Genomic DNA, 8,753 nt, shown 5'->3' with positions numbered 1-8,753 from the left:
GGCGAGAGCTGGCTCAGGAGCGCCAAAGGAAACCACGTTTGATTGGGGAGTGCAGGGATGCTGGTGACGCATAGTGCCAGATCTTTCTCGCAAGCGGGAAATCAGACACGCTTTTTTTTTTTCCTTCAGTGCCAGAAATTAAGTTTGGCTCTGGTTTACAGTTCCTTTTAAGAAAATCTGTTTATCAGGATGGCAGCCAGTTTGTCAGAATGAAGGGGAGGTTTCTGAACAAGAGTTTGCATATTTCTGAACGTGATTTTTATCTCCTTATAAGGATAGGGCTGAATTAAAGCACGTTTACATCACAGAGAGACACCCGTACCACAGGTGCATTAAAAGGGCATGCTTACCTTTTGCAACTGTACTGTGTTGCCTTTGCCTGGAAGACAAGTCCCAAGGGGAAAGTGACTGAGGACATGTCACCTCAATCATCCAGAGACACGGCAAGAGAAAGTTGTGTTTTGTCTCGGATGCTGAGACCAAGTGTGTTCAAACAAGTAAAGGAGTGTGGATTTTCCAAAATATCTTGCCGATAAAGATCTGATTTATCTAACCCTTGGAAAGGAGAGGAAATTAAATATATGTATGGGACTTGAGATAAAGAACCCTGAAGGAATCAGAATACCTAGTTTTTGGTCTTATCTGCCTCATGGGAGCCTCACTGTCATGTCTGCATGTTGCTAATATGGACTTTTACACCACGTTTTATTATTTTTATGATGATGCTTGCTAATTGGACCAAAGAGGGCCTTTATTCTGACACCACATTTTCAGTAAGCATATTCCAATCACAGGTTGGAAGAGAAAAATTATACAATTTTAGAATCATACAATTTTAGTTATGAGCACCATAACTACAAGCTGTAAAAATAGAACGGACTTCAGAAATCATCTAGTCTCCTAGCTTCATCCTACATATGGTGAAACTAAGACCCAGAGATGCAAAGGGATTTGTCCAAGTGGCAAAGGCAGAAAATACTCAAAGCAGCATTCTAGCTTTGTTATTGCCGTTTTCAGCAGTGTCCATGGAGGACCTCTCCTACTGACACTTTGTCATACTTTTAAGAGTTCAGGAATTTAATGTAGGTCCAGGTGTATAGGGGTACTTGGAGAAGGAAGCAAACTTCAAGGCAGAATATTAGTAGTCTTCCATCATAGTTCATTCATCAAATATTTACTGAGTGCTTTATGGCATGCAAAGCACTGTGCTAGGCATTGAGGGGACTAGAAGTTATTAGGGCCCAAGGAATTCATCCATTCAATACATATTGAATACTTAAAAAAATTTTATGTTTATTTTTGAAGGTGTATGTGCATGCATGCGAGTGGGGGAGAGGCAGAGAGAGTGGGGGACAGGACCCGATAAAGAGCTCGAACTCGTGAACCTTGATATCATGTCTTGAGCCAAAGTCAGACGCTGAACCGACTGAGCCACCCAGGTGCCCCAGTTGAATACTTTTAATACTGTCCTGGGCACTGAGAATATGGCAGTAAGCAATCAAAAATCCCTGCTCTTCAGGTTCCTGGGTGGCTCAGTTGGTTAAGTGTCTGACTTCAGCTCAGGTCATGATCTCATGGTTCATGGGTTCGAGCCCCACATTGAGCTCTGTGCTGACAGCTCAGAACCTGGAGCCTGCTTCGGATTCTGTGTCTCCTTCTCTCTCTGCTCCTCCCCTGCTCATCCTCTGACTCTCTCTCAAAAATAAATAAACATTAAAAAATTTTTAAATAAATCCTGCTCTCATGGAGCTTATATTCTTGAACAATAAATGTGTAAATAAAGACAATATATAATATGTCAAATGGTGATAAGTGCTGTAGAGGAAAATCAGGCAAGGAAGTGGGATAATGTGCCAGGATTGTAGTAGGGGAGAGGGAGAGTATAATTTTAAGTGGGATAGTCAGAGAAACCCTATCTGGGAAGATAACATTTGAAGCAAAACCTGAAGGAGATAAAGGAATGAGCCATGTTGATATCTGGGACAAGCTGAGGGAAAAGCAGGTGCAAAGACCCCAAGGCAGGAGAGTGTCTAACTTGTTTGTGGAATAGTAAAATGGTTGGTGTGTCTGATGCAGAGTGACTGTTGGGTCGGTGGAAGTGGGGCACACCTGTAAGAGAAAATATGGAAAATAAGGCCTGTGAGATAAGGGCGATTAGTGAGGGGCTGCCGATCATGGACCTTGTAGGACCTTGTAGGCCATTTTAAAGATTTCTGCATTTACTGAGTAAGGTGTTTTTGTTTTTGGTGTGTGTGTGTGTGTGTGTGTGTGTGTGTTTTGACATGATCTGACTTCCCCTTTAAAAGGATCACCTCAGGGGCGCCTGGGTGGCTCAGATGGTTAAGCATCTGACCCTTGGCTTCAGATCAGGTCATGATCTCATGGTTTTGTGAATTCAAGCCCTGCACTGGGCTCTGTGCTGGCAGCATGGAGCCTGCTTGGGATTCTGTCTCCCTTTCTCTCTGCCTCTCTCCTGCTCATGCTACCTCTGTCTTTTGAAAAATAAATGAATAAAAACTTTAAATAAATAAATAAATAAATAAATCACCTCAGCTGAGAATAGAGTGTAGGGGGAAAGATAGGAAGCAGGGAAACCAACAAGGGGTTGGTTTCTTAGTAGAGAAAATGAGACATTTATATAAATAACTATAAGCCACAGTACAATTTAATACACTACCATAGAGAAGCCTCTGCTGTGGCTTAGGGGTACTTAAGGGGTGCCTAAAATGCAGTGGTTCAAATAAGAAGGATAACTTCTCTCTTACATCACATGCTGGCCACTCTAGGCCAGTGGGAGAGTTATGCTCCATGCAAGGTCATAAGCACATCCACATTCCAGCTCATGTGAAGGAAGAAAGAGGTCCAGGGAAGGGATTTCCTTTTAAGCAAGTCAGGTGGAATTTGTCCATTTCACTTTCTGTCATATCCTTTTGACAAGAGGTTTGTCACATGGCAAAAGCTTAGTTGCAAGTTACACCTAACTGCAAGAAAGACTAGGAAATATCTTGTTAGGTGGCTTTGCACCCAGGCAGAAGAGGAAAATGGATTTTGGAGGTATAACTAGACATCAGCCGTAAGACCCAAACAAAGTGATACGTGGACTCAGTGGTAAACAGTATCACCGCTGCATGGTGGAAGTACATGAGTTAGGCTGAGGAATGGGGAGGGTTTTGGGAAGAGGCTCTCCAGGCTTGAAGCACAAGTGAGGAAGCAGAGAAAGGTTTTAAGGAAAGGGAAGTAGGGGTACGTGGGTGGCTCAGTCAGTTGAGCATCGACTCTGGCTCAGGTCATGATCTCATGGTTCATGAGTTTGAGCCCCACATCAGGCTGCTCTGATGGCTGTGGAGCCTGCTTGGGATTCCCTGTCACCTTCGTTCTCTGCCCCTCCCCTGCTTGTTGAGACTTTATTGTTGAGGCACTATGTTGAGACTTCATTCTGCAAGTGATGGGGGAGCTATCTTTCGGGATTAAGGGAATGACATGATCATAATTGTACTTTAAGTAAATTTATCTGTATAGGATGAATAATAGGGAAGAGATTGGAGGCAGGCAAACGAGGTTGGGAGGGTAAGTTAGGAATGTCCTCAATTGGGCCACTAGTTATAGGGTTTAACAAGAGAGTTTGGAGAAACGTTGTTTGTGAATCTCAACCTTTTGGAGATCACGGGCCCCTTCAAGAATTTTATGAACACTAGGGATCCTCTCCCCAGATAAAAGACCACAGAACTCTGGACCCATTAGATTAAAGCTCAAACACCCTCCTCACCGAAAGGGCCCCCTCCCTCCCCCACCCTGTAGGGCAGGTCTGGTTTTGCCTCCTTCTGAGACCCCAGCCATTATAGGAGAATCTAAATTCATCCATATGTTTGCTCAGTCATTTCTTCTACAGGCATTTTTCTTGTGCAGCAACTATGGGCAAAGTACAGCACTCAGCCTTTGGATTACAGAAATGAATAAAGCACAGCCCTTCTCCTCATAGAGTTTTAAAGACTTAAAAATGACTACCTGAGTAGCAGACAGAGAAAGAAGACTTCATTCCCTCCTCCCAAACCCTGCAGGACTTCAAGAAAATAGTGGCAACAAAACCTTCCTTTCCGGGGCCTGCCACTTCAATCTCAGCACATGGGATTTCCTGCCTCAGTTTCGACGAGCTTCCTTGTCTTCTTCAAGCAACCTTTCCTGCTGTTGCTAGACATTAGCAGTTCTTTCAAAAGATTTTTCTCTTTTCTGTCTCTGGCCTATGTTCTGAGTTTTCCCTTGGGAGGCTAGTGTGACCCGTCCTCATCGTTCATACCCCGCCTTCACTTTTTCAGCCAACTCCTCATTCAATGCCAAAGTGATGGCAGGTGGGTGTCTCACTTATAAGCACAGCAGAGGGCTTTAAAGGCCACTGCAAAGCGCATAGCATCTGTAGAGAATTCCCAGTGTGCTGTAGCCCCACTGAGTTCACCAGTTGGCCCTTCCATTGGGTCCTGAACTCCTGGACTCACATTCTCTGTGTCTTCAGTGAGCATGCAAGCTCTTTGAGGGCAGAGACCATGTATCTCCCATAGCCCCTAGCATAGACCCTTGGAGTGGATGCATTTTATTTTATTTATTTATTTTTGAGATATTTTTTAGTGTTTATTTATTTTTGAGAGACACAGAGTGCAAGTGGGAGAGGGGCAGAGAGAGAGGGAGACACAGAATCTGAAGCAGGTTCCAGGCTCTGAGCTGTCAGTACAGAGCCCGATATGGGGCTCGAACTTACAAACTGTGAGATCATGACCAGAGTCGAAGTGGGACACTTAACCGGCTGATCCATCCAGTTGCCCTGGAGTGGATGCATTTTAAACACTCAAGGACTTGAACTGAAGATCTGGATTGGCACTGAAGATCAATTAGGAGGTGAGTATTCATGGCTTTTCAAAAGGATTTGATGTAGGAGTCCTTTGAAAGAGGAAAGGATATATATGTAAATCATGATTTTATTACAAAAGTCTACCTGTTTTTAAGATTTATTCATTAAAAATATTTTTTTAATGTTTATTTTTGAGAGAAAGAGAGAGAGGCAGAGAGCAAGCAGGGGAGGAGCAGAGAGAGAGGGAGACACAGAATTTGAAGCAGGCTCCAGGCTCTAAGCTGTCAGTACAGAGCTTGACGCAGGGCTTGAACCCATGAACTGCAAGATCATGACCTGAGCCAAAGTGGGTTGCTTAACTGATTGAGCCACACAGCCGCCCCTAAGGTTTATTCATTTTTGAGAGAAAGAGAGTGCAAGTGGAGAAGGGGCAGAGAGATGGGGGTGGAGGAGGAGAGGAGACAGAAGATCTGAAGTGGGCTCTGTGCTGACAGCAGCGAGCCTGATGTGGGGCTGGAACTCACAAACCGTGAGATCATGACTTGAGCCGAGATCAAGAGTCAGTTGCTTAACCCACTGAGCCACTCAGGTGCCCCAACAAAAGTCTATCTTAAAACTAGTCCTGTTTCAGAAGATTTATCTCATAAAGCAAATCTGCTGGTTCACCTTAAGTAGGATTTGGTCGGACCCTTTAAATGCATTTTCTCCTAGGGTTTTCATGGCAGGTGGGTGTCTCATTTATAAACACAGAAGAGGGCTTTAAAGGTCACCTTTAAAGGTTTCCTGCTAATGCAGCCTTGATTGTTCAAAGTCAGTATCCCTGGAAGCTAGAATCATCTACAGATTTAAGAGATGGGAGACGTTAGCACCCCCCGACCCCTCAACCATCCCTTGGCAGAATGGCACTGGATAAAAACCAGCAGGGGCAAGTGGGCTCTGTGGTTTGCTCTGGTGTTTAACTGCTATGAGTTTCGACGTCCTCCCGGTTTAATTACTGATTTGGGAAATGTTTGGGTGATGCTAGAAACACTTGCCTTTGTTTTTTAAAAGAAATGCTTACATAAAAGAATGTAGAAAAAATGTGTTTTTGAAAAGCTGATGGGCCCTCTAGTTCAACCCACTGGATTTACTTAGCAGGAACCTGATACTCAGAGGAAGTGAATGTCCAAGGTCACACAGCTAGTTCTTGGAAGAGCTTCCAGTAGAACCAAAGTCTTCTGGCTCCTGGTGTACGGCTCTTGCTTGCAGCTCTGTGACAGACCAGGAAGCATGGGCTTGGGGCTGTGAAAACTGCAAGTCAAATCTAAGTCTTAGTGTCTGGTGTTCAGCAGGGGGAACATCAGTCCATTTTCTACTTGGTTCTTTGAATTTTTTTCAGGTCCCTGGGGTCATTGTACGAATAGTCATTCCTGCCATGCCAGGTTTGGAAAGGGTCAAGAATGTTGGTCCTTGCTCTCACTTTCCTACCAATTCCTCTGTCGTTGGTGGCCAAGAGTCCTGCAACTGTCCTAGAACATTTTTTTTTTTTTGCCTATAAATCATACTAGAAAGCAGGAATTAATAGCCACTCCTAAGAAACTGCAAACCAGCTAGCCCATACTGCAGATTTATCCTCAGGGAGGGGCAGATGGGCTCCTTTGTTTAGAAGTGGGCAAGCTGAGGAATTGAGTGATTTGGGTTCTAGAGAAGGCAAAGAGAACGGTGTTACCTCAGTGGCTTGGACACACCCCACTGTCATAATCCCATAATTGAGAGAAGGGATTTCCAACAGCCATGTTACCAAGGTCACACAGCATGCATACCAATTAAAAGATCAGACTCATTGCATCCCTATTGGATATGACTATATGTAACATTGCAGGAAACCCTTAGGCATAACACAAATTGCTGTATTTGTTAATCAGATGGCTTACAACCTAACATATGCTCATAATAATGGTTTTTGCTTGGGGAGAGGGAGTGAGGGAAGAGGTCAATTTGAAGGGAGGGTAGGTGGGTCGTCAGCAAGTAGAGCATTGAGAAACCAGAGGAACACATGAGGACCCAGGATGTCCTGGTGAGAAAGGGGTAGGGAGGGCCACCAAGGGGTAAGAAGTAAGGCCAACTTTGCCTCCTAAGCCATTTTTCCATGATCCTGGTAGCTGAACCGTCCCCCTCCCCTGGGAGTCTTTGAAATTCATTTCTCTTGTTGCTGTTGGCATGATGCCATAAGTTGGCACACAGCTAGGGCAGCAGTGGGACACACAAGAACTAAACACTGGGCACAGCAGATAGAACTCCAAGCTGCCACTGGGTAGCTGGCTAAGAGTTTGGAGTTGAAAGCCCTTTCCTATGAGCTAAGCCTCAATGTTGAAGAAAAATCAGAAGTTCAAGCCTCCTTCAATTATAGCTGCTTCTAGCAAGGAGGAGAACAAAGACGGGATAGGAGGATGTCAGAGAAATGAACCAGGGAATTGGCCAAAGGCCAAGAACAGCCTTGGGTCCACCTGCGTGTCCCTGCAGGACAGGGCTTCTGCACTGAAGTAGCGGGTGGGCTTCCCAATTTGAAAACAAAGGTCCAAGGGAGATGGGGCTCCTGCATATCCCTTTTGATGGGGACTGACCGGCAGATGGCTTTGACCAAGAAAAACCACGATTTGAAGGAAACAGGCAACCGGGCTTCTGGTTCCAGGCTCTTGGTGCAAGCTTAATTAGTTTCCGAATCAGTTGCAAAGGGGGCAGTTCCATTTGCTCTCATTAAGCTCATACAGCTAGGATGCAGGATTTTTATAGCTGGTTTTTCAGCACCACCTCATTAGTCCTCCGAGCCGTAGAGAGAGGCTGAAGACTCAGTCATCTTCATTTTAGAGAAGAGGCACAACGAGGTAAAATGACTTGGACCCCATCATATGGCAAGTCAGTGGCGGTGCTGAAAATAGCACTGAGTGCTTATTCTGGGGAACCACTCCACTTAGCCCACATGGCCTCCCTGAATTCCTTGCTCATTGCAGGTGCCAAAATCTCAGGCTTGTAGGCAATCTGGCTCCCCTATCTATTTTTGGGGCTGACCCTCTGCTAAAGGGTATAACAGGCAACATTGGAGGCAGGGGCTAGGAGGGAGGGAGGCTGACCCCACTTTGTCCTGGCAACCCATCCTGGCACTGTGTCATGCCAGGTCTCTTATTCCTGAAAAAGTGCCTGATCCCTACCTGTGTGCCCAGATTCACAGAGGCCAGTCCTGGATGTCCTACCCTCAGGGCCCATGCCAGCAGTTAGCTCACCTGATGGGCCTTGAGTGTGTCCAACATTTCCACCAAAGCATGTCTAGTGGTAGAGGATAGTGAACACTGTGTAGGTGGGCACGGGAATGTAGCCAGAAGTATCAGACACAAGTCTCAAGTGTCTCTGAAATATGTTTTCTTTACGAGGCATGCAACTTTTGCATTCCTCTCCATATTTTTTAAAAGTTTATTTATTTATTTTGAGAGAGGGAGAGAGATAGAGCACTAACAGGGGAAGGGCAGAGAGAGGGAGAGAGAGAATCCCAAGCAGGCTCCACACTGTCACACCAGAGTCTGGCACAGGACCCAATCTCACCAACCATGAGATCATGACCTGAGCCCAGATCAAGAGTTGGATACTTAACTGACTGAGCCACCCAGGTGCCCCAATTTCCTCTGAAATCTTTGAGAAAAATGCACATGCATATGGAATATGGGCCAAATCTCTGGGAGAATCAGATTGTAGTTTGAGGAGAATGGTGGTGGGGGGGGTGTTCCATAATTTTGATGGTAGTTTTTTGGACCCACTGCTCTACACACAAATTTCTATGCATAAATACCACTCCAACCCTCAGGTTCTGAGAGGCATGGGACACTAGGACAGCCTGGCAAAGAGAGGTGAGGGGAGCAGGTGGGCTTGTGGTATCCCACAC

Source organism: Acinonyx jubatus, chromosome X (genome assembly GCF_027475565.1).
Source record: "Acinonyx jubatus isolate Ajub_Pintada_27869175 chromosome X, VMU_Ajub_asm_v1.0, whole genome shotgun sequence".
In the NCBI taxonomy this organism is placed as follows: domain Eukaryota; kingdom Metazoa; phylum Chordata; class Mammalia; order Carnivora; family Felidae; genus Acinonyx; species Acinonyx jubatus.
Note: the sequence above shows the minus strand (reverse complement) of the source record.